The following is a 27,135-nucleotide window of genomic DNA, read 5'->3' as shown; positions in this document are numbered from 1 at the left end:
ATTATTAGCCCCATTTAGCAGATGAGGAAATTGACACTCACATTATTAGCTTGGTATTATCATAAATACTCGTGTGTGTGTGTGTGTGTGTATGTGTGTGTGTATAGTGTAATTTTTTTTTTAAAGATCTTGGAAATTGCTTAACAGTTACATTAATGTCTATACAGTTTTCCTAAAAAAAGATGGAAGTTTCTTGGTGAAGAATGAGATTACAGAGAAACCTTAATAACTTTCCTCAAAGTCTTAGAAATACCTTGATTTTTGGACCTAGACCTGGATAAGAATAAGGCCCATTCGCCCACTCATTTCTGATCCTGAGCAGGTTACTTGACTTCTCCCAGGCTCAGTTTCTTTGACTATAAAATGGGTATTAGAGTATCCATCTGCCAGAGGGAGCAAAACATTCTAAAGAAGTACTTTTGAAAATGATTGCAATCAAGGTAAGTTAAAGAACAAGCATGGCAGACATCAAGGTGGGACCCATATTCAACTCTCTGTCCTCTAACTGCAGCGAGCACATGTTTGTCCTGAGCAGAGAGAGCTCCTGTGATCACTCTGATTCAGTGACTCTGCAGAAGAGAGACTGGAGAGAGAGAGATTGAGGTTTCAGAGTTTACAAGCTTATAAGCTCTGTGAACTTGAGTAAGACACCAGATCTCTCTAGGCCTCAATTTTTTCATCTATAAAAGTGAAAAAAAAGGACTTGCTTCATACAGTGATTATAAAGATTTCATCATATGTTTAAAGTTCTTGCCTGGCACGGTGGCTCACTCCTGTAATCCCAGCACTTTGGGAGGCCGAGGCAGGCACATCACCTGAGGTCAGGAGTTGAAGGCCAGGTGACCAACATGGTGAAACCCCGTCTCTACTAAAAATACAAAAAATTAGCTGGTTGTGGTGGTGCACGCCTGTAGTCCTAGCTACTCAGAAGGCTGAGGTGGGAGAATTGCTTGAAACCTGGAGGTAGAGGTTGCAGTGAGCTGAGGTGGTGCCACTGCACTCCAGCCTGGGCAACAGAGTGACACTCCGTCTCAATAATAATGATAATAATAATAATAATAAAAAGTAGGTAAAGTTCTTAGTGTAGTGCCTTGCTCACAGTAGGTACCCAACATATACATTTTGCTTATTGGGTGGCTGGCCAAGTTGGAAGCAGGTATTTGCTAAAAATCCACATGTCCTGTTGCCCATGTTTATTGTTATTAATATGGATTCAGATTTCTTCCTTAACATATTTATTCATCGAAATTATACTGGTTTTTGTTTGCATCATTCAGGCAAAAGCAAACTCGAATTGGTTTCCCTGTAGCATAGACCAGAAAAATCAAACCAGCTTGGTGCTCTCTTCTACAGTAAGCGGCAATCCTTCTGTAAGTCATCTCATTAGCTCCCCTGTGATATTTATGAAGCCTGGGATTTGCTAATGATCTTAAATGGGGTTAGCATCTTTAGTGTGTGTTGAAGAAGGGAGTAGTGGAGAGAATCAGAAGACCTTAAGAGACTTCAAATGCAAATCTTTACTGAACTATTTTTTGGTTATCAGTTACCCAGTGGGGTGTCTGACAAATACAGTATGGGGTCTTATTCCCTATCATCTGTGTGTTGGGGTACCATCTGGGCTCAGAGAAAAAGACATAGTCTATAAGATTTGGCTGAACTAATTAGTCAATGAATAAATTATCAAAACCAACAAATGCAGTTCAACCCAGAAGTGACCACGAGTTTTAAAAATTTTATCAGCTCACCGGAGTCTCTGAAAAAATTCATTTCTAAAGAAATGCATACCACAGGACTGGGTACATGCCCCTCTTCCCCACCAAAAAAACAAAACACTCATTCTTCTCCTAAGTACTGGTTGGTACATTGAAATGAAAAGCAAGATACAGAAAGACATCTAAGTTTCCTAAGCTAAATCGGTGGCACATTAGGTCAATTTAAACCAGTATCCCTTTTCCAATGTGTTCTTCCAACAGATGCCTTTGTAAACTCTCCAAGGCACAGATCTGAGCAAATTTCCTGCTCAGAAAACATAGATGATTTTCTTTTATTAAGATACATAGACTAGTGTCAAAGGACCTTCATAATCAATCATAAGATGGCTAGTCTTTATTGAGTGCAGTGTATCAGATACTTTGCTCAATGTTTTCATGATTAAATTATTTAATTCTTGGAACAAAACTGTGCATTAGGCACTATAATGTTCCCTGTTCTACCTATGAGACAATGAGGTTTAGTGAGATTAAGTAATTTGTTCAATGTTTTGTAGCTAGTATATGTTGGAGGAAGAAGTTGAATCTAGAAATTTTGTGTTTGCTCTAAGAGGTCAGTGATAGATTTTACATGTTTAAATAATTGGAAAAGTCAAATTGAGAGCAATATTTTATGGTATGTAAAAATTACATGAAATTCATATTTCAGTGTCCATCAGTACAGTTTTATTGGAACACAGCCACACTTACTTGTTTTTGTATTGTCTATGGCTGATTCCGTGTTACAGTGGCATAGCTGAGTAGTTGTGACAGAAATCACCTGGCTCACAAAGCTGAAAATATTTACAGTCTGACCCTTGACAGAAAAAGTTTGGGGATTACTGATTGATTGTAACCCATGTATAATACCACCTCCCATCATGTTACAGCCTTTCTAATTTGAAAGTGTGTCCACATATCTTTCTTTGCATCCTTCCTTCCTCCCATGCATGCTCCTGGAATAAAACGTAATGGCAACTCAACTTGTGGAATGTCTCATACTTTCTAAGCCCAGGTTGGATATCATTCAGTTTAGTTTTGAAAGTTTTTGTTGCAAGCAATAGAAAACTTGACTCAAATTGGATGTTTGCAAAAGGAGAATCTATTAGCTTGTGTAAGAAACATCTAGGAGTTTATCTCAGTTAAGACATGGCTTCATCCAGGACATAAACAATATTATCAGAACCTGTGTCTGTACTCCGTTCTTTGAATTAATCCAGTTCTCAATGTCTGTATAATTTATGCCCCCCACCTGCTTTGTCCAGTGTTTCCCTCCAGACCTTCTGCTTCATACCACCTAGCCTAGAAATAGTCAAGAGAGTCTCCGTCTCGCCTTTGCAAAAAGACCAAGTCTCACAATAATTGGACTGTCCTAGGTCCTGTGTCCTGATGTCAACCTAATGTCTATGGCAAGAAAAAGGAACTACACTGATTAGCTCAGAAGTGGTTAAACCCATCCCTGAACTTTCACTATGGATAAAGAAATGGGGTTCCCTGGTTAGTTTAAATCCATTAATATCCACCCCTAAAGTTAGGGGTTGGATGAGCACCAAACCAATAATATGGATGGGAAATTTCAGATATGATTAAGAAGGAGGCATGAGAGAATTGTTGCTAGGAAGGACACAACAAATGTCCGTACATCTCTATTCCCCAAAGACTTCCAGGCCTCTGTATACCTGAGCTTGCTCCTGGCAGAATTTATCTTCCTTTATTTTGTACTCCCCCAGCCTTTCCCACTTGATGGCTTGAATTATACCAAGCTGTATATATTCCCTCTCTCAACAACTGCTACCACTTGATACTCTTCAAATAGTTGGAGTCTGTTATAATTATTGATTCCTGTGCTGAAGGCAGGAAACCCTCTCACCTAAAAATCCTCCTTTAAAGAATCCTTACCTGGTTTTAAAAGCATGTTTTGTTGTCCCTTTTATGAGGGCTGTTAATATTGCATGTGAGCTGGGAGGCTCCTTTAATGTGCTGCTCACTTCTCCCAAACACAGTCTTTGAACTTCATAGGATGGTCAGGGCCAGGAGCAGAGTTGAGGACAGTGAGAGGGTCAAAGACAGAGGAGAAATCAGGAACATCTCTTTCATACTCCAAACAAAAGACGGGGATTTCACATTTTAGCATGATGAATTTGATAAGCTGTGTCAAATGCTGCACCACAATTTTTTTCTCACATCAAAGTAGCAAGATCTAAATATCTGCCATATTCACTGAAAGACATATATAGCATCATTATAGCTGCACTCTTCCTGATAGCCCAAAACTGGAAATATCACAGGCAACCATCAAGAGTGAGTGGATAAACCATGGTACATTCATATAATGGAACTCTGTAAATCCATGAGAAGTGACAATATGTAACTAGACCAATGATATATTTAAATCTCAAAAATATGATGTTGGCCCAAAGAATTCAGACAGTAGAATGTATTATGTGATTCAATTTATATAAAATAAAAAACTACCCCATGATGTTAGGAATCAAGACAGTGGTTATCCTAAAAGGGTAGGAAGGAAACTTTTGGATGCTGTTAATGTTATTTTGTGTGTGTGCCTAATTATTGGTTACATAGGTGTGCTCGTGTGAAAATTCATCAAGATGTAAATTTATAGTATGTGCACTTTTCTGTATTTATGTTTTGATATAATATTGAAATTGAAAAATAAAAGTGGAGATAGGCTATGTCAAATGCCCAACTGTGCTCTTGCTTTTCTCCATATCTCTGAGGTGGGTGGTGCTCTGAACTGAATGATACATTTGGGTTAGGGTCTGACCTGCCTGGATATAGCATGGATTGGGATCCTTTCTGTAGAGGGAATAGAATGAGGTCTTCAGCTTACCCAAGGCAGAGGCCTTAGTTGAGCTAACCAGCAATGGTTAATGTACTAATGAACCCACATGTCCTCTAACCACAAATCAGAACAGTCTGTGACTTGATCTTTGCCTGGATTCTCAACCTCACCCTGGTGCTGCTACTTTAGCTGCCGGAGGTTCTTTCACAGGATGAAAGGGCTTATCTAACATCCTAAAGTTAATCTTTTCTTGTCTCCTTGATGGTAAAGAAGGAATAAACAGGTGTTCATTGTGTACCACTCTTTCTTCTTTGGGCTAATTGCCTCTGACCTTGGGGTCTATAGATTCATAAAATTTATGCTGGAGTTTCATCTTTCAAGGAGAAAGACACAAGTAATTGGGGAGCAGTGCTTCTGAGGGTTTTCAAAAACCCCAAGGAGGAAGATGCTGACTTATATTGTTAAGGTCACTTTCATTCCCTTATTGTGAATGCTACCAACACACATTACACTTCCTCAAAGTGGATGCTTTCCTACTCCTGAGGAATTTTTTTTAATGGGACTGAATTTGCCTATTAATGCTTTATGTTAATTGGCCTTTAGGTGTGGTATTCCTATTCCTGTCTTAGAACAGGTCAGTTCCTCGTAGCTTTTCATCATTTTCTTGGTCACACTATAAATGTCCTCCACTTGTCAATGTCTGCCTTGGTCTTGCCGGTCCAAAAGACGTACCCTGTTTGAAAATGTGGTTGCTGTGATGCTGAAAACAGTGATAGGGAGGGCTGCTTGCATTCTAGTGTTTGGTATTTCACTTCCGTTTGCATCCTGGCGCTGTAATGAAATATCATGTCGAGCTCCCATAGGGCTGATAAGCCACCCTCAGCCCCTAAAGATAGCTCTGCCCGTGCATTACTGCTTTCCAAGAAAATCCCTGTCATTATGCAGAATGTTATGCATTTCCTTTCAAACCTAGTCATTTGCATTTTTTGCCTTTGAAAAGGCAAATTTGCTTTGAAAAGTGTAATGAAATGTGCCCAAATGAAAAATGGGCCCTGAGGATGGCTGGTGCCAGCATGGGGCTTTAATTAAATGATTAGATGGCAATTTGATATGACCAGCTTTTGAACTGCATCATGTTATCATTTAGCTTTGGGAGGGGAAACGCAGCTCGACCTTTAGAAATACTGAAAGATAATATGAACTTTGCTTTCAACCACCACAGAAATATGCACAGAAAGGCTTTTTTAAAAAATTCTCTGTTCGTTTTTCTCTGACCTCACTCGCCCAGTTATCAAGGCTCCTCATGCTTACTCTTCCCGAGCAAGCTGTGTTCTTTAATGCTTCCATGATTTTAGCCGTCTGTTCCTTCTGCCTGGAGTTCCTTTTTACTTCTTGCCTTTTTAGGGATCCTTATTGTTTCTTCAAAGCACAATTTACTTAATACCCTCCTCCGTTTATTGAAGTTCTTAATTTCCCTAGACTGGGAGCTAGTTGAGCTCTCCAATATCCAGAGACCTGCAAACTGTAGCCTGGCTGTCTCCTGCTTTTGTAAGTGAAGTCTTACAGGAACATGATTGTACTCATTCATTTACACATTGTCTATCTCTGTTTTTGCTTTGTTATGGCACAGTTGAATAGCTTCAACAGAAACCATGGCCTGCAAAGCCTTGAAAAGTTTGGGCAGATAAGCTGTTCATTCAATCAGTCATCACCTGCTGGTGCCTGGAAGCTCCATGAGGCCAGTAACTTTTGATTTTGCTCACCACTAACTCACTAGCATCGAACACAAGTCTGATACAAAGAAGCTACTTAGAAAGTACCAATTGCATATTGCAGTTGTGAGAATTCAGTGAGCTGATGGAGCTGTGATGTCTGTTAAGTGCTTTGTACAAATTAGGCACTTAGTGAAAACTTGTTTGCTTTCACTAAAAGACCTCAGAGTTCCTTCTCTCAGACCTAAGCAACTAGGTCATCTTGTATTTCTTCCAACGAATTCATTTTCTTCGTGTCTGCCAGACTTAATGTTAATTTTTCAGTTGTGCATTAAAATACCCAATTTATCCTAAAATTTAACCTAAAGATCTCTACTCATTATTTTTACCTAATACCTACTGAGAATTTAATGTGTCCCATGCAGTGTGCTCAGGGCTTTACATCCACTGCCTCGGAGACAGATACTTTTATTATTTCGTAGCAGAAATGGAGGCATAGTTAGGCTAAGCAAATAGACCCATTTCACAATTCCTGTCAAACTAAGACCTAAAATCATGTTTATTGACTTCTAAAACTTGACTCTTTTCCATCATATGATCTAAAGACCTTCTGTACTGTTTTTCTATTTGTAAAAGAAAACAAAGCATTATTTCAAAGAGTTTTTGAAAGTATCCTTGTCTCATCAGTAATTATAGACAGGTTTCTATGCAAGTTTCCCTATTGCTTCTTGAACTTTGACTCCTGAAGAAAAGGCACACTTTTGCTTCTTAGGTCATAAATTAGCTTTTGATTGAATTATTTGCAGAAGTATGCACACTTCACACAAAGCAGCACGTACACACAGAGTGTGCAGTAGCTAAACTGATGAGACATGAATCAATAAAAACAAAAATAAAATTAATACTGCAATAGCAACTTGAATCCATTTGATTAGTGATCTGGGCCTGGGGTTAAAGCAATTCTTAGCACCCCATCTGTACGACAGGGATAAAAAGCTATCATTATGGGCAGTTTATAGGGTTCTTTTTTTTTTTAGATTAAATGACTAGAACATAAAACTTGCAAGGCATGACTTTTTTATCTGTTCTATTGATAGAGGTAGCCCCAGGACCTACAGTAGTGTCTTTATCAACTTTGTTCTCTCAATAAAGGCTTTCTAGAGAAAGAGAACTAACAGGATGTGCTTTCCAGGGAACGAACTAACAGGATGTATGTATATCCAGGAAGAGCCTTACTATGAAGAATTGGCTCATGCAATTATGCACAGTGACAGATTCCAAGATCTGCAGTCAGCAAGCTACTGTCCATGAGAGAGCTCATGTGTAGTTCCAGTATAAGTGCAAGGGCTTGAGAGCCAGAAGAGCCAATGGTGCAAGTTGCAGTCTGAAAGCAGACAGGCTCGAGACTCAAGCAGAGCCAGTGTTTTAGTTTGAGTCTGAAAACTGGCAAAGACCAATGTCCTCACTCAAGCTGCCAGGAAGGAAGCATTCCATTCTACTTGCAGGAGGGTCAGCCTTTTTTTTCCATTCAGATCTTCAATTGATTGGAGAAGGCCTACTCGTGTCAGAGAGGGTAGTCTGCTTTTCTCAGTCTACTGATTCAGAAGTTAATCTTATCCAGGAATACCCTCACATACACTCTCAGAAGAATGTTTGGTCAAATATCCAGGCTACATGTGGCCCAGTCAAATTGACACACAAAATTAACCATGACACACTCCGTAAGTATTTGATGATTTAGAAAGTAAATGAATTCAATAAATTTGAAGTATTTAGAATAGTGGCTGAATTAAAGTAAGGGCTAAATATATATTATTGTGAATTTTCCCAAAGCTATTTGAAGTATTTTTGAACTAGGGTTGGCTTATAGTTAATCACATACAACACAGCATGTAATAGTTCAGATTTGGGCATTTGATGGGAGCCTTTCAGTTCCAATGTTGTCTATGCAAACACTTCATTGCAGGCTATATTGCAGATACTTTTATCTTTCTCATTTTTTGTGTGTGAAAAATAATTATCTAACATATTATTAGAACTCTCATATGTGATGACAGTTGATGCCAAAATTGATTTAGAGTCAAGTATTTCTGTTGCGTGTTTGTGTGTGGGTTGTGTGGACACACATATGAGCATGATGCCTGTATATTTTATAGATCTGCCATTACTCTGATATACCAATACTTTGATATTTGTTAGTCAAAATAGTTGTTATATTAGAGTAACAGATTATGAACAGAAAAACAAAGATACGTCAACTAATAGTTGCCACTTAATGACTCATTATTCACTTAGCTCTGTAAAGAAACTGAGGGCATGAGAAAAGAAAATTCAACATAGTCCCTACCCTCAAACAGATTACTGAGTTAGCCGTAAAGTGAAACCATAGGGAATTAAATGTAAAGTGTGTAAGACTGGCGATGAGCACAAATGTAATTCAAAGGAGAAGGAGTCAGTATTACTTGTAATAGGTGGAGGAGGCAGACATTGAAATCATTGCATTTCCACTCTAAAAATTTAGATTGCTTTTTCCAGTATCCCACTGAAATTGCTTTCTTGCTGTTCTTGTTTTTTCTACCTCTCCCACCTGTCACAGCTTCCAAGTTCTCTCTTGTTCATCTGTGGTGGATGTGCCTCTGGCTGAAGTATCCGTGCTCATGATTTAGACCCTTCCTGCTGTTTCTGGTAAATCACAGATATTACTAGCTTGCAAGAGGTGATTTTATTGACTTGGCAGCTGGCTTGTTTAAAACTAGGTTATTTCTGAAGTTAGAAACGTTTGTGACCAATGGAACACTGAGTTTTAAAAAATCAGAATAGATGCAATCAACTCTGAGGAGAATAAATCAAAATTACAAATGCATGGAGATTCTTCTCTGACAGATGATGGCTGCTCACACCTTGAGCTTGGGTAGATAATAACGTAGGTGCTGGTGTTTATTTTCATCGCCCTGAGGATACTTACTCTATTAGTCTTATAGGGCTGCCATAACAAATTACCGCAAACTTGGTGTTTTCAAGCAACACAAATTTATTCTTCCATAGTTCTGGAGGCCAGAACTCAAAAGTCAAGGTGTCAGCAGGGCCATGCTTCTCTGAAGGCTTTAGAGAATCCATCCTTGGCTCTTTCAGTTTGTGGTGGCACCAGGCATTCAACATCACTCCAGACTCTGCCTCCACCTTCACATGGCCTTCACTGTGTGTTTCTTCTCTTCTTTTTATAAGGACCTTGTCATTGGACTCAGGGCACCCCCGGGTTAATCCAGGATGATCTAATCTTGAGATCCTTTACTTAGTTATGTCTGCAAAGATCCTTTTTCCCAATAAGGTCACGTTTATAGGTACCGAGGGTTGGAACTGGATACATCTTTTTGGGGCTACGATTCAACCCACTTCACTTACCTTCCCTGCCTCTTGGTTCATTCAGACCCTGGGAAGGGCTGCAGTGTTGCTAGCATGGTATTGCTGAGACCCAAAGGCAAGGAGTATGTCTGGGAGGAACTGTGAGTGATCTGACTGAGTAATTTTCAGAATAGGTTTTGAACGTTTTACATTAGTTATTTCTCCATTGCTGGGGAGGCTTCCATGTAAGGACCACCTGGAACAAGAGAAGTATCAGCATTTCCCTGTCTTTATAATTGAAATAACTTCTGTTAAATTAACATTTGATCAAGATAGTCAGTGGTTTTTTACTTTCTCTAAAATGCTAGTTCTCTTCATTGCTTCAGATACCATCTAGAACATGAGTTGCGAAGCATACTTTTTTCTCTATCAAATATCAAGCTTTAAGACGAAGTTAGATTTTAGATGAGTAGCATTTTTCCATTTTGATACACACATATATCATTATTTATTTTTATTTTACTTTAGGTTCTGGGATATATGTGCAGAACCTGTAGGTTTGTTACATAAGTGTACATGTGCCATGGTGGTTTGCTGCACCTATCAACCCGTCATCTAGGTTTTAAGCCCCGCATGCATTAGGTCTTTGTCCTAATGCTCTCCCTCCCCTTGCCCTCCTCCCCCTGACAGGTCGTGGGGTATGATGTTCCCCTCCCTGTTTCCATGTGTTCTCATTGTTCAACTCCCACTTATGAGTGAGAACATGCAGGATACACACATATATCTTATTGCCTAAATGTACCCTGCAGGATAGCTATCAGAAATCCAGGAGGTGACAGATGTGTCTACCTTGTTTTAACGTTATCTTCAGAGCTCATTACAGTGCGTGGTATATAGTAGATACAGTGTACCTTTGTTGAATGAATCATGTTCTGTGAAGATCATATTTTTAATGGATTAAATTATATATTTTAAGTCAAAATGTAGCCACTTAGTGCTGATTATCCGCCAGTATTGTCCACCCCTCCATTCTTTCTTCATTTGGGGATCAACAGTACCATTTTGATCATTACCTCATATTTAGTTTTATTCTGTAACTATAATGTAATGAAGAGAAAGGTCAACAAGGATAACCCCTTTGTTTAAGAAAATCTTGGAGCACTGAACTTAGAGTTCAAAAATTTAGGCTTATGTCCACAATCTTACTAGTTTTTCACACTTGTTCTGTTACCTTGGGCAAGGACTCAGAGTCTCTCATCTTTTGGTTTCTCGTACATGTGTCCATTTGACAAATGTTTATTGAGTGTTGGCTAGAAGCCAGGTGCTGTTCAAAGTGCTGAACACAAAGCAGTGAACAATACAAAGAGCCCTCACCCTCTGAGAGTTCAACCTAAGATAAGGAAAAAGATTATAAATACACAAATCATAAAATCCTGAAGTGTATCAGGTAAGTGCTATGGGGAAAATAGATCAAGAAAGGTGACAGAGGGTGATAGGAGTGCAGAAGTGATGCAGTTTTGAATAAGGTGTTCAAAGAAGGCCTCACTGAGAAGTGACATTTGATAAAGATCTGAAGGAGATGGAAAAGAGAGAGCCTTGCGTCTGTCTAGGGGAGGAGCATTTTGGATGGAGGAAAGAGAAGGGGGGAAGTCTGCATAGTGGATACTGTAATGCGCTGCTCAGATCCCCCTTCAGTACTGAGGCTCCTGGGAGCATGGGCAGGTGATGATGTTCAGCTGAATCCTTCTCTGGGAATTACTCTCACCTGAAGAGAGCTGCCCCCACCAAGGTCACACTCTTTCCTTAGTGGCAGACGATATAGAATGACTAGTCCCAATGGGGGTATAAAGCCTGGCTCCCATTCCTCAAGGCAGGATTACAGTTCTGAAGGTCAGTCATCTAAAATGGGTTTCACTGGGCTAAAGTCAAAGTGTCAGCAAGGCTCCATTTCTTTCAGAGGCTCTGGGGGAGAATCTATATCCTCCCTGTTTCAGCTTCTAATGTCTACTCTCAGGTTTTGGCTCATGGCCCTCTTCTGTCATCTTCAAAGACAGCAACAGTGGGCCAAGTCCTCTTCAGATTGTATCACTCTGACCTGACCCTTCTGCCACCATCTTGCACACCTAAAGACCCTTGTGATTACATTGGGCCCACGTAGATAAACCAGCCTTATTTTAAGGTCAACTGAACAGCAGCCTTAATTCCATTTGTTCCCTTAGTTTTCCTTTGCTATGCATATAATATATCCTACTCACAGGTTCTGCAGGTTAGGACATGGGCATCTTTGGGAGGCAACTATTCTGCCTACTACAGATGGGAACATGAATACGTCATCCACAGGAACACAGAAGGCAGAGTGGGCACAGGTGCAGAGTCGTAGGTGGGTAGCGCTGGGAACTTGTGGAAGTTCTTTTCTGGTTACTCAGTAAGGGCAGAAGGAAAGCCAACAGCTGGAAGGTGCCAAGGACTTGAAAAGATGAAAAGAGAGAAAAAGTTGTGAATGTCCTCTGAGAGTATAAGGGATGAGTTTACCATGCCAGTATAACAGCTTTGCTTAGCAGTACTCAGGGCTCTCATCTGTCCTACTTACCCCAGGGTTGCTGTGAGGGTTGCCGTGGATGATGCTGATAAAAGTAGTTTTGAAACTCTAAAGCACTGTATTAATGAAAGTTAGTTAACTTTCATTGATTGGGTACCTTGTGATAGTTTCTGTTCTGTGTGTTTTAGGTGTATGAACTAAACTAATTCTCAGAATAAGACTAGGAGGCGGATATCATTATTGTTACCTGCATTGGACAGATGAAGAAATTGAGTCCTAAAGAAATGCCCAAGGTTCCTCAGCTAGGCACTGGCAGAGCTGGGATGTAAACCCAGTTAATCTGAACTGAGAGATTATACTCTTGATCACCAATCTGTTCTGCTGTCTACTTCATGTGTTCACTTCTCAACCAGATTTTGTGTTCTATGAGGAGTGAAACTAGCGTCTTCTACTTAAAAGAAAAAGAATGTCACTCATTGCTCCTAATATAGGCAGACAGTGAGCATCCATTGAGTGAATATAAGCATAGTAACAATTAAAAAATAGATAAATCTTGGGGTCAGAACAGTATTTGAGTTCTAGTTTAACCGTTTAACTAGACGTATTGTGACATTTAGAAAGTCCAAGCATCGCTTTCTTCATCTGTGAGATGGGGATAACAATAATGCCTACCTCAAAGAGTTGCTGTGAGGATAAACTGAAGTTATGCATACAAGAATCCCTTTGCCTCTCACTTAGAAGGCACATAGTAAGTGCGACTAGCTATTTTGCTAAATGGTTACTGTGTTGAGGTCAGGCAGTAGGGGTGATTTATCAACCTAACTCTAAGCAAAACTCTTCACATAATCCCGTACCAGGGACCTCCTGTCCCCAGTGTCCCCCAAATTTGGGGATTTATTGTCCAAAGACCATACCCGTCACCCTTTTCTCCTCTCTATGTTTTATTTTCTTTCCACATTAGGACGTCAATGAATATAATTCAAGGTCATGCAAAACACAAGTTTATTACAAACTGGAAATCTTCTGGTACCATTTAGCTACAGTGAGGTCATTTATAGGTACCTGGCATAATTTCTCAGTTTAACGTGACATAGCTTAGCACATTAATAGCCGTCCACAGTCACCTGCAGTTTTTCTTCCTATATCTTAATTCATTCCTTTATCTCACATATATTTATAAGCCAGGCCCTGAGCCAGGAGGCCTGGGCCAGTGCTGAGCTGTCTCATCCCTCTCTTCAGGTTCCTTCCTTATGGTTTCTCCAAGTCTGTAGGCTGAGTTCAGCTGGAGAACCTGCCAAGGGACATTTCCTAGTAGGTCACAAATTTTCTATAGCATATAATAGGCATACTAGCTTCTCTTTGTGGAATCTTTGTCTTTGAATAGTCTTTAGCCAATTATCCTAAGACCCCCCAACATTATGGTTTGGAAAGCCTTATATTGTGTTTCCTTGCTTTTATTTTTTGAGAGAATTTTGTTGAGATGCCTTTAAAATAACTTTGAGTAGCTAGAATTCAATTAAATGCTAAGTAACTTTTTATACATACAATCAATATTTTAGAAGTTTTTAAAAATATCACTTGCCAGTTTTAGTAGTACTTTTATAAATATGTTAGCTATATATTTAGCAAGAAGTGTGTACTATGCATTAGCCAATATGCTAAGTACCATACATATTAACTTATTTAATTCTCATAATATCTCCTGGAAAGGTGAATTTATTTGCCCACATGTTTTCAACTTGAGGAAACTGAAACCCAGAGAGGTTAACTGATTTTCTCAAAGTTACATGCTAGCCGATTTCAGAAGGCTTTCAGAAGTCCTTTGAGCTTTCATACCGTGGTATATGGCTCCAAAGCCCTTGTCCTAATCCCAGGGCTAGACAGAGAAAAAATGTTTTTTTACTAGAAAACAGACAAAAGTTACCAACTGCAGATTCAAAAACAGTGATTTTTGTGGCTCAGAGTTTGCTAGGGCATAATGCAAAAGAGTTGATTCGTCTTCTCCTCCCTCCATTTTCTTCTCCGTCCCCCTCCATCTTCCCTCTCCTCCTCATTTCCACCTCTCCCACTCCTTTTCTTTCCACCACTGTTTTCTTGCTCTGTGATAACTGGCAACAGGAACATCTGTTTCTCTCAGGGGAAACCCAGGCCCTGCTACTCTGTTGTCCTGGCTTGCCAAGGCCCAGGGGAGGCACTCAAAGGAGCTGACAGAACATTTATCCACTTCTGGGTTGCTCACCCACATCATGAGTAGGAGGACACCAACAGTCCTTTCCCTAGCCCAGCGCCAGGCCCAGGCCAGTCTTCTGTATGAGGCAAAGAGAGCTTGGGCCTGTATCTTTCTCCTAGCCTGGTCCAACTTCATGGTCTCCTCTGAGCAAATCCTTTGAGAAAAACAGTAAAAGCCTAAACACATACCCCTACCTTACCCTAAGCAATTGTTTTCAAGATAGTCCAGATAAATTTATATTTAGAAAGAAATGAAATGCACCTGAGAAAAGAGAAGCCTTTCAAAGATGAACCCATTTGACTTCGGTAAGTGGAAAGCCTAATATTTTAGAAGCACCTTCTTCCTTGGTTGTTTCATAGATCTAAGATTTTTGCAAGGATTGTAAATAAGCATTTGTTTTATATCTGCATATCTCAATGAGTTCACACAAGAAATTCCTTATGGGAAAATGTTATAATCCACTCAAGGACAAACTCCAGCTTCTCTGCCAGTGTTCTGAAACTGACACACACATACTAAGTAGTAGTTTTCAACTTCCGCTTGAGGCCAGGCTCCCTGTCACTCCTGTAACTTGAAATCCTACAGCTCATTTTCAGGAACTCAAGCATTTTGATCGTGTGATCATGACAGAATTATGGGGGCTAAGAATGGTTTGGAAGAGAAGAGAAATAATGAACTCAATAACTAGAACTTTCAGAAGCATGCTTTCCTTTTGTTACAACTTTTTCTTCTCTTGGTTTTCCTCACTGAAGTTTCTGATGTCCTGTCAACATATTAAGAATATCAAATATCACCTTTTACTTGGTTTAGACTATTACCTCTAATGTATCTCTGCTGTTAAATAGTTAATATCTGTAGAATTATACCCTGCTCTCCATTTGCTTTAAAATTTATCTTAGTTTTAGATTTTATTATTCTGTATATTTTATTTTAATTTTTGAGCAATTACATTTAAATTAGTCTTTAAAAATAATCTTCCTTGGCTGATGAGTATTTACATTTCTCATTTCAATTCAACTATAGCTTCAATTTTTATCCTTTAGATGCGAAATAATTTTAAATGTTTCATGAAAATGAAATATGAATCATTGTAAATATCCAGGTAACCAGTTGCTCCCTTTGGCATTTAATTGGCTGGCAATTTAACATTTCAGTCAACAAACAAACATAGTGTGTATTCATTGCTAAAGACTAGTGAAGATTAAAAATCCAATTAGCCATGCTGTATGTTGCTGTCCTACCATCACATGGCAAGGTTTAATCTCCATTGGACATAAATTAAGAGCCAGAGTTATCAGCCACTTCAGTAAGTAGGGACGTAAAGCATTTATGAAACCAAATATGAATTTTTTTTTTTTTTACTTTTTGGATTGCTATGGAATCACTTTTTAAATCCTTACTTTAATCTGAGCCTTTACAGAGTAATGCAATTCTCACTGAGAAAAGTAATATTTAAAAAATGCATGAAAACAGAATAGTACTTGGTATGGAAAAAAGCTTTCTGCATAGATATATGGTAAGTATAAATGAAGAAAAACTCATGCAGGTTGATAGAGGGGATTAAGCAAATAGTTACGGTCTGAAGACTTTCTAATTAATAATACTAGTGGTAACTAAAAATAATTGTTGAGTGCTATGCATCAAATGCTTTATTGGATTTAATCATTGCAACACCTAATGAGGTAGGAACTATTAAATTCCCTATATTACAGATGAGAAACCTGACGCTTCAAGAGGTTGTATGATCTATGCATAGTTACATAGCAATCAGGGGGTACAGTCAGAATTTGAACCCAAATCTGTCTGATTAAGAGCTTATTTTCTGTCTTAATCATCACGTTTTACTCACTATAAGCCAATGATGCCTTACTGAACTTAGGAAATCGTTCTATCAGGTGTCTGTCAGAAACTCTGAAGTTCATATTTACCTTTGGAAATAGTTCTGAGCCATTCCTCCCAGAGCCGATATCTTTATTGTTAGTCCACGGTATTTTTGGGATTTCACATTCAGATGGCACTAACTGGACTTTTCCTGTCCATCCACTAACCTGGGTCATGCTGAGGACTCGCATTACCCTCGATTGGATACTGTCCAGTGGTTTCTCTGTAGCTATTGCTTCTCCTAAGAGTCCTGCAAGCTCCTGCATCAAAGGAAGCATTCAGCGGTAGTAGCAGGAATAGCAGGAAATAAAATATCAGCAGAAAGCAATGGGCTGTGCTTCAGCTGAGTCTGGCAAGACTGAAATAAGAAAAGGTCCTGTATCATCCAGAGAAATTAGGAGGGCTAAGGCATGGGTCACCACCTGGGAACATCTTTCACAGCCGGTAGAATAGGTGCCTGATTGAGCTTGCACTGTGTGCACAAAACTATACTAAGTGGCACTAGAAGACATAAAAGAAACAGAAAATGTGGTCTCTGCTGCAAGGCAATGTTTTAAGACACTGATTTCCGATAAAACCACCAGGCCTTATGTGTTGAAATCATAAGCTGTCCTCTTCAAAGTAGTCACCTTAGCAATCCATGCCCTCATTTCAGCAACTCTGCTAGTGCTCATTTGCAAAAGCCCTTTGAAAATTACTTTCAGAATTCTTTTGAGGCACATAAGAAAATCTGACTCCATTCAAAGCAGGGCTCCATTTGATTATCCAGTTTAGTCACCTGAATTTGGCTCTGAATTACGTTGACCTCTTTCCAATAATCAATGCTAATATTCAGAGACAAAGGTTTTCTGTCACCATGGGTATTGACAAGAGTGCCTTGTGTACCATCAAAGCAGTTCCTAAGCTTATTCTTGTATCCACTTTGCCTGGCTCTTCAGCCAACCCATCGTACGTGTTCAATAAAAAGCTTTTTTAACTTGAACTGAGAAAAAAAGAAACAAAAAACATATTCCACACACTGGCAGCATGTCTGGAATAATGTAGTATCTTTTCATCAACACGTTCTGAAATAGATATTTATAATTTTATCAAAGCAGTTATTTGATATCTCCCCATATCACTTACCTAATTGTAACTGCAGGATTAAAATGAGTCAAAAAATCACTACAGCCATGTATGAGTGTCTCTCAGTCTTCATAATTTGTTTGAGAGTTACTCTCACTGGCCCACAAATTGATCTAGAACAGTGACAGCAGTGATGATGATATTTCTTGAGCAATCACTTCATACTATTGTCCTAATTTTATTCCATGTATTGCCTATTTAATCCTCTCAACCACCCAAAAAGGAAAAAATTATTTTTATCTCCCCATTATAGACATAAGAAAACTGAGACTCAGGGAGCAGAGTGGCCTTTACAAAATTCCATGACCAATAAAGGTGACTCATTACTTAAAAGAACCCCAGTCTTCCTTATTCTCCTCTTTGCTATTGTCACGATGCATTCAGTCGGGACTTATTTTAAAAATAAAAGTTTAATGGTTTACTTTTTTTATAATTTATCTTTTTTGTATTAAAAATGAACCCCCTTCCAAAATCAGGAAAATAAAAATTACCTGAAATTGAAGCATCAAAAACTTGATGCTTTGGTGCAAATCATTGCAAATGTTGAGTTGTTGAGTTTTTGTTCATATTTCATACCTCAACAACATTCATTGTTCCTAACCTGATTTCCTCGGAAGCTGTTTGTGAAGATGCATGCAAAAGTCAATGGCTACTTTCTCTTAGTTACCTATTGCTATAGCTAGAAAAACATATGCATACGTTCTAGATCTGTTTTGCTTTTCCATGATCTTATGGCTAGAGTGGCATTTCCCCTTAAGACAGTTGGATGTTTTTCTTTGACTTTATCATCTTTATATATCTTGCTTTATCATCTATATATATCATGCTTTATCATCTTCTTTTATATCATGAAGGTAGGAAGAGAAAGAAAGATGAGAAAAACACTTTTTTTTTGATATCTATGTTGGGCTAGCTTTTGTGTTTAGCAAAATTATGATTTGGTAATATACTCTAACATATTATTTTGCTCTAACTATACTTTATATTGTACTATATGATTCTTTAGCCTACTAACATTTTTTGAGTCAGAGTCTCACTCTGTCACCCAGGTTGGAGTGCAGTGCATGATCTCAGTTCACTGCAACCTCTGCCTCCTGAGTTCCAGTGATTCTCCTTCCTCAGCCTCCCAAATAGCTGGGATTACAGGCACCTCCCACCATGTCTGGCAATTTTTTTATTTTTAGTAGAGACAGGGTTTCACCAAGTTGGCCAGGCTCGTCTTGAACTCCTGACCCCTCCCAAAGTGCTAAAATTACAGGCATGAGCCACCACACCTGGCCCTAAGTTTTTAATCTAGATAGAAATGCTACTAAGGTTCCTCATTGCATATATGAGGATGCTGGGCATCCAACAAGGACTAAGAGCACACAGAGAATCCATGACAGAGCTAAGATTGGCTACCAGGGCTATAACTCTAGACCCCAGGCAATTACCCTACATTGTGTGGTGAGAACAAGTGCATCTTTGCTGATGGGCCTGCAGTTAGGGTATTTGCCCAGCTCTGCTACATAAAGGTCATTCAACCCCTGCATGTATTCTCCACTTGCTCCAGCCATTTGTACAAATGAATGGCAACATAGATTTAGCATTACTCTTGGGTGCCAGGATACTCAACCCTGGGGCATTATAGCATCCTCTCTGGCCAGACAAGTAGGTGCTGGAATTGTTTATGGCTTCCTGAGTGCAGGGGGATGAAGGCTATTGAAGATAACGTTCAGAGGATGGGGCCAGAGTCCTCCTTACCTCCCCTTGCAAGTTTCAGATGTCTATTAGGCGCATCTCTGCCCTGTACACAAGGATGATTGGAGGTGTGGTGGTCCTAAACATTCTCCCTAATTTCTGTATACCTGAAGTTTGACTTTGTTTCAGAATCCTGCTCTTTGTCTTAAGTAGACATCCATGGCACATGATACTGACATCAACCATATGTCTCAAAGCTGCCTCCTCTGATGCATCCTAGCCTTCAGCCTACATCAGCAGCATCAGAGGCACTCGATCTGTTATCCTGGTCCTCTCCCAGCTCCTTTCTAAGTATTGTCTTTGCCTCTTATGTGAATCATGGTTCAGGTCCTGCCTGTGGCCTTAAAAAAGGGAGGTTCTTTTTTATGTCTCACTTTAATTCTTTCCATTGCTACATTGTAGAGAGACGAAAGATAGAGGATCGTGACCAACTCAGCATTCCACTGAAGACTATGTGATCAAACAGTAAACTGTTTATCATGAATGCAGGATGTGGGCAAACTCACATCTGCACCTGCTGCCAGAAGGTATGCTGAGTGCAATCACTCCCTGGTGCCGTGCTCTTTGAGGTTATCTACTGGAACATCTGGAGACTACTGTGCAGAGAATGCAGTTGTGCAGACCTGCACCAAGTCAAGCAGCTGGCTGACAACCACTCCCTTCTCCCTATCTACTTTACTCAATAACTACAAAGGGCTCTACAAGCTCAGGGCCCTTGTTCACTGGAAGCAAAGAACCCCCAACCCCTTCTTCCAAATATACTCTTTTGTCTTTATATTTATTCCCGCGTTCATCCCCCTTTGTTCAGTCCAACAGGAATTGGGGCCACATCACTACGTCTCTTAGCTGAGTTTAATAATATAGGTTGTAGGACTTGAGAGAAAAAAATTTCCCTGCCTGATGTTCCATTCATGAATTTGCTTCTTTGATTTAAGCCATTTAAAAAATCATCATTAAAAGATTACAAATCCTGTGAACCTCTTAAAATAGAATGCACTCAATAAAACACAGACCTCTACGAGTGTCTCGATGCTGAGAGAAGCATCTGGAAATCCCACATTCTATACACTCTTGTCAAATCCAATAGAACCAACACCCTTTAATATATGCCTGCCCAGTCAATGTGAGATCACATCACCTTGACTTCAGCATTCTGAATGTTAACATATACTCCAATCTCAGAACTACATAGGAAGCAAATTTTGATTTCATGTGCTTGGTTCAGGTTCGGTGTCTTCCTTTAACAACTATGAAGCTTTGGGCATGTCCCTTGGCTTATCTGAGTCACACTGTCCTCATCTATAAAATGAGGGCAATACCCATTCTTACTGAAAGGGTTGATGCAAGAAATTAATAAGACCATGTGTGAGATAGCACTTCATAAATGCTAGGCAAAAGTCAAGTTGTTTTCATGATGGCATTTGGCAGCATTTCTCTTCAGGCACATCAACAAGTTACAGGAGACTGGGGAATGCACAAGGTACAAATCACCTACCAGCATTTGAATCTCTGGCTTTAACCTTTCTTTTACCAGCTGTGTGACCTTGGGTGAGTGATGTAACCTCTCTGAGCCCCATTTCTCCCATTTCTAAAATGGAAGTGATAATAATGGTCTTAAATTCTTGGAGCTGTGAGAATTCACTGAAGTTGGTTAGCACAGGGGTAAGTGCTCACCCAGAGTTGCCTAATGTTAATATTAATACTGGCTTGTATCAGGTAGCAGACGATCAGCAAATGTTAATGAACTTCATATTGTTCCATTTCACTGATCAGATTTTAAGCAGCTGTTGCTATTAGCAGCCTTGTGCTTTATTTTCAGTTCTTTTACCAAGGACAGTTTAGGTTTTCGTGTGTGTGTGTGTGTGTGTGTGTGTGTGTACGTGTGTATTTGTGTGTATGTATATGTGTGTGTGTGTCCATCTCCTTTATTGTCTTGTATATTGGAGATCAACTGCGATAACTAGCAGGCATTTTCTTTTCCGAAGCATTTCTTTCTTCTAGAATCCCTCAGTGTTTCACCCTCAGAGTTGGGAGAGTTTAATTCTGTGCTCGCCTGAGAACCTAGTAGATGCTGAGCTGCCTGGGAGACTGAGGCTGAGCTACACCTTGCCTGTGATGGGTGTCGTTTATTTAAGGTCCACTAATCATCTTGATCCCTCGGTTTAGTGAGGGGAGCATTGTTGCACTTGGAGGGAAGTACCCCATGTCATAAGCAGAGGTAGAGGAGCATGTTGTGAAACCAGCTGCCATGAAATTGAATTACAGGTGTTGTATTCTTCCAGTCTTAAATTGCTTCATTATTGCATGGGCCTTTCTATTTGTTTGGAACAAATAACTGCAATTTACTAGGATGCTAAGAGATGAGGGTATAAGCAGTCAGAGGTTGTTTAAGGTTTCCATAATGATGGAAAATTACTCCTATCCATTTCAAGAATGGTTTCTCCCCCAAGCTACCACATTTAAATGTGAAGAAAGGAAATGCCTCACTTTTTAATACTCCTCTCTTAGCACAATGCTCTTTAAAGGCGCTCCAGGTTTCTTTAATGTTCTTAACCACACACCCAATCAGTTTTATTTATTATGCTGTGGAAAACATTCAGTAATGACTTCTGAGGCAGCCAAGAGTGAATGGACAATTTGCTTTCACTGCCTCGATCTCCTCAACCTATTTCCTCTTAATTTGGTAGAGATAGTGTGGAGCTCCTGGAACCAGAAGCCACAGAGATGCCTTAAGGAGGAAAGCACTGAGACACCTTTTTTCTTCCTCATAATTGAACATCGTTGGGAGTGATTTCTATGTCTCACCTTCTTCCTTCAATACATTTCAGCTTCCCAAGGAACACAATTGTTTCCTTTTCAAGAAGAAATGTGCTTAATTATGAAGTTTGGATTTCTTCCCTCTGATATTGTTCACAATTTGGTAAACTGCCTCAATATTTGCAGAGTGGTTGAGGTGGTGGTCATTTTTATAGGAAGTAGACCTTCAAGTGATCATCACTTTCTCAGAATTAAGCAAATGCAGTGTAGGAAGCTGATCAAAATGTGTGTTTTGTGGATGTTCTAATTTTTAAAATTGTTGAGTTTTCTAAGTGATAACTGCCTATCAACAGTACTTGAGACATTGCTCTTGAAATGAATCTTAGAATTAGTTAGGAAATTTGCTGAAGTTACACATGGCACGTGGGTGCTTTTGGACTCTGTTCTTGAGATACTTACGGTTTTAGTCATTTTTATTTACTATATGAGTATGTGTAAATACAGTCATCTCCTCTTATCTGCAGTTTCTCTTTCCACACTTTCAGTTACCCACGGTCAACCATGGTCCAAAAATAGGTGAGTAGAGTACAATAAAATATTTTGAAAGAGAAAGACCACCCCATTCATATAACTTTTACTCCAGTCTATTGTTGCAATTATTCTTTTATTAATTATTGTTAATCTGTTACTGTGCGTAATTTCAAAATTAAGCTTTATCATAAGTATGTACGTATAAGACAATAACATAGTGTAAGTAGAATTCAGTACCGTCTATGGTTTCAGGCATCTACTAGGGATCTTGGAACGTATCCTCCTCAGATAAGGGGGGACTGCCACACATTCTTCTTATAAAACTCCTATAATCAAGAAGAACAGAAGAATTGTACACTTGCATCCCCACCCCGCAATGTATTCCCTGTTCTATAAACACTAGTTAAGTGTGTGGGTGTGTCTTCCAGATATTTTTACAGGAATGAACATACATTAACTGGTGTATACAGCAATATGTAGTTTTGTTTTGTGGTTGTTTTAATTAAGCAGGATCATATTTTAATTCTGTAGCTTGTTTTCATTAAGTAAACACTGTATTTTGTAGATCTATCCACATCAATGCATACCCATCTAGGTCATTCATTTTAAGGGCTGATTATTCTGTTATGTATATACCACAATTCACATTGATGGACATTTAAGTTACATTAGTTCACTCTTGCAAAAAAAGGTACTACTGTGAACATCTATGTGTATGTCTCCTTATGCATGTGTGTGTTAGATCTCTAGGGTGCGTATCTACATTTTATTGCATGGTTGGAACCTGTGTACTGGTCATACTCATGAAGGACTGACATGGCATAGGTAGGCAATGGTTAACTGATACAAATATGCAAAGGTGTATGAGTTCTGGTCCATGGAGTAATGTTGGACAAAGGTATTCCATTAGAATTAAAGCATAATGGTGATTTATATGTGTTTGTTTCCCTGTAAGAAATCCTACAGAGCTGAACATGCACACTTTAAGATGTGAGAGAACTGCACACATTAAAAAATAAATAAAATAATTCATAGCAATCAACTTTTGGATCATCTCCCACAAAAGTGAAAATTAGTGCGTGTAGAAGAATGGCCCAGGGACATTGAGTTTGAATTGTTTTAGCACATTAGGCAGAAGACATGTGGCGTGAGAATAACACGCAGAATGTGCAGAATATTTGGAGTCAGAGCAGGCTACGTCTGCGCCCTGTGTCTGACATAGGTAGCTTTGAGACCTGCAATAGCTCACTGTTTCTCAGCTTCTTTAAAACAGAGTTAATCATAAACTGCCTTTTGCAGTTGTCCTGAGCATGACGTGGGCTAGTGTGTGGAAAATGCCTAGCACAGCACCTCCCACCCAGTGGGTCATCAATATTGTTTAGAAAATCTTGCTGCTATGTTCACTGTCATCCATGGTCCTCATAACATTGGTCAAGTTAATCTCATAAGGTCTGCTAATCGTTTGATAAAAGAGAAAGCGGAATTGGATAATTTCTAAAACTCTTTGCTTTTTGTTGAGCTTGACAAGTGATTTTTCCTTTTGAAAAATGAAAGTTTTAGCTCATTGTCTTCATAAACCTTTAGTCAACAGGACACACACGCACACACACACACACACACACACACACACAACCTAACAATAAGTTAGGTTTATGATAACATAAGCCTCAGGCCCTTCCAAGACAGAGCCTCAAAACAGTCAAAGAGTGATAGTCCCAATGTAGAGGGATTGGGTGTGAGAGATCCCCTTTACGAAGGACAATAAGTAATTCACAGAAAGAGCTTTCCCAATCTTCTCTTCCAGCCCCCATCCCATTTCACCCATCAGCTTACTCATGCTCTGTTCAGAAGACCACATCTCTCCTGCTGCCTTCTAGCTCTGTCTCTTCCAGTGGGCATTGCTTGTGCAATAACTATCACTCTCTACTTTATGACAACAACTTTTGTTTATTAGGGCATTTATATACTAAGCATTTTACATATAGTTTTGTTTATTTGTTGATAAATATCCAATGTGAATTATGTGTTAAAAATGATTCTAAGGCGCTAGAGTTGTAGCAATAAACACAAGAAAATATCTGGCATGGTAAAGGTTTTACTTTAGTGAAGAGTCCCAGACAACAAATAGATAAATAAATAATTGCCATTATATTTTATTCTTAATACAAGTCAGTATGAAAAAATAAAGTGGCTACAGAGTGATGGGGAATGCTAATTATATAGTTGTCAGGTAGGACATCTCTGAGGACTGTCATTTGAGTAGTGCTGTTAGGATGTGACTATGTCATAGATTTTACATATTATATATAATGTATACGCATGTATGCTATGTATCTGTGTGTGCATCACTGCAAGGTAGGCAGTATTGTTCCCATTTTACAGATAGTAAATTGATGCTTAAGGCTAATATATGAGGGAGGTGTTTCAGTAGCAAGTATCAGGACATCTATCTAACAGTGATTTCACCAAACAGGAATTTATTTTTCTAATTTGCAAGAGCTCTGCTTAGGCAATTCAGTGACATCCAGGCTGGCGTCTCTGTGATTTTTTCAGCCTTTTCCTCAAGGTCTCAGGGTGACTTCCACAGATCCAGACAGCATGTCTGCATTCTAGGTAAGAGCAAGCAAGGAGATACACCTGTTTCATCTGACTCATTTATTAGGAAAGATAGCAGAGCTTATGAATTTTTTTCTTTAGACTTTTTGGGAACATTACCATCTGTGGTCACCCCTGGCTGCAAGGAAGGAAGACTGATGAAGCATTTAGTTTTTATAATTTCTATAGTGAAAGAAAGTAAGGGAGAAGACTTGGAAGTGAGTGTTGGGTTAATGTTGGCCTTGCATGAATTACATGCTCAACATGTCTGGTAAGCCAAGTCTGTCTGGCAGCAAAGTTCTCCTCTAATTCATCTTTATCTGATACATTTGGGATGGTCGTTGTCTTTTGCAGAATCCAGAGGAGGCGACTAATGTCAGCGACAGCTCCTACTAAAATGCTAACAGCAGTACCACCTAGGAAGTTACAATAAAGTTTTTATTCCCATATAGCTGATACTGATAATGTCATTCCCTATTCTTTTAAGTATAATTTCCAGGAATTGAAACTTGTCTGGCCCAATTTTTCCTCTGATTAGCTTATTGTTTCATAAGATTGGCAGACAATTGATGTATGATCCGTTGCAAATCCGGAGACCACAAACCTGCCTGTAGATGCAATTTAGATATGGGGTCATGTGGAAAATACTGAAGTAAATAATATATCTTCAGAAGAAATACTGATATAATATTACCTGGGATTTGTCCAAAGTCACCAAATCCTTCAAACCTGTTGAGTGTCCTACAGTTTATAATTGTTTTCACCTACATTGATTCATTTGCTTTGCATGGTGGCTATCCTGGGAAATAAGGAAGGAATCATTCGTGCCATTTTACTTGTGGATAAATTTTGTTTATGAGTAAACTGATGCCTAGAAAAAACTAAATGACAAAATACTAAAACAAATTTAGTCTTTTCTGATCATGGGTTCCTCAATCTTATTTGAAAAGCACTCTTCTAAAGCAGATTCGATTACTCCCCTTCAAACAAATGACTGCCCCAAGTTCCATCTTATGTAGAAATTCTGAACTGCTATTGATTAAAACACACATGTATTTACTTGCTCTAGCATATGCCAAAAGCCTTTTAAAGAGAACAGATGAGGCCATCAAGTCTTTTAAGAATATTTTTTGGCCATTTCTAGTTGAAGAAAAGAATAATACATGCTAATTGTCAAAAAGTCAAACAGTACAGAGAAAGGTACACTACACAGTGAATTTTTTCTTTATTCCCAACTTCAGAAGACAACCAGCATTAACAGATTAGTTTATATTCTTTCAGGCATTTTAAAATGTCATTTTTATTTTTGGAATAATAATTATTGTTATCATCATTAATGCATATGATAGTGTTTTGTGACTTTTGTTGCCTAATAATATGTTGTGAACATTTTCCTTACTGGTATATCTACATCTAACTAATTATTTTTAATGACTACATGGTATTTTACTTAAAATAACCATGAATTATTACTCTCGTAGTCAAACCCTTAATAGTAGTCATTTAGTTTTTCTAAATGTTTAATGTGTTAGTAAATGTTCATGATAAGTGTCTTTAAGCATATGTTAACTATTTCCATAAGAAAAATTTCTGAAGTGGTATTGATCAATTAGACAGTGGGCACAATTAAAATCTTATACAAATTACAGAATTACCATTCATCAACAGTGTTTGAGAGTGTCTGTTTCCCTACACTCTACACTAGCACCAGGTATCAGGCAGTTTTAGTTCTAATTAATCTGAAAGACAAAACAATTTTTATGTATCTATTTTAATTTTCATTTCTTGGATTAACAGTGATTTCAAGAATCTTTCCATATGATTGTTGTTCACATTTTCCTTGTCAATTACATCTTTATGCCTTTTGCCCATTTTTCAATCAGGTTGTTTTTCTTCAGATGAAACTCTCTAGATATTAACCCAAGATATGTCACATATGTCGTTATTTTCCCCCTTATTTTGTCCTTTGTTAGTCATTTTAATGATATCTTGTGCCATGCCAATTTTAAAATTGTTATATAGACAAATGTGTCAATCTTTTTCTTTCTTAGTTTCTGGCTTCACCGCGCGGCAAAGAAAAGTCTGAAACAGTCTGATTTTACAATATTTCAGGTTGGAAATCCACTCCGAGT

This window comes from Macaca thibetana, chromosome 6 (genome assembly GCF_024542745.1).
Source record: "Macaca thibetana thibetana isolate TM-01 chromosome 6, ASM2454274v1, whole genome shotgun sequence".
NCBI classification, from domain to species: Eukaryota; Metazoa; Chordata; class Mammalia; order Primates; family Cercopithecidae; genus Macaca; species Macaca thibetana.
Note: the sequence above shows the minus strand (reverse complement) of the source record.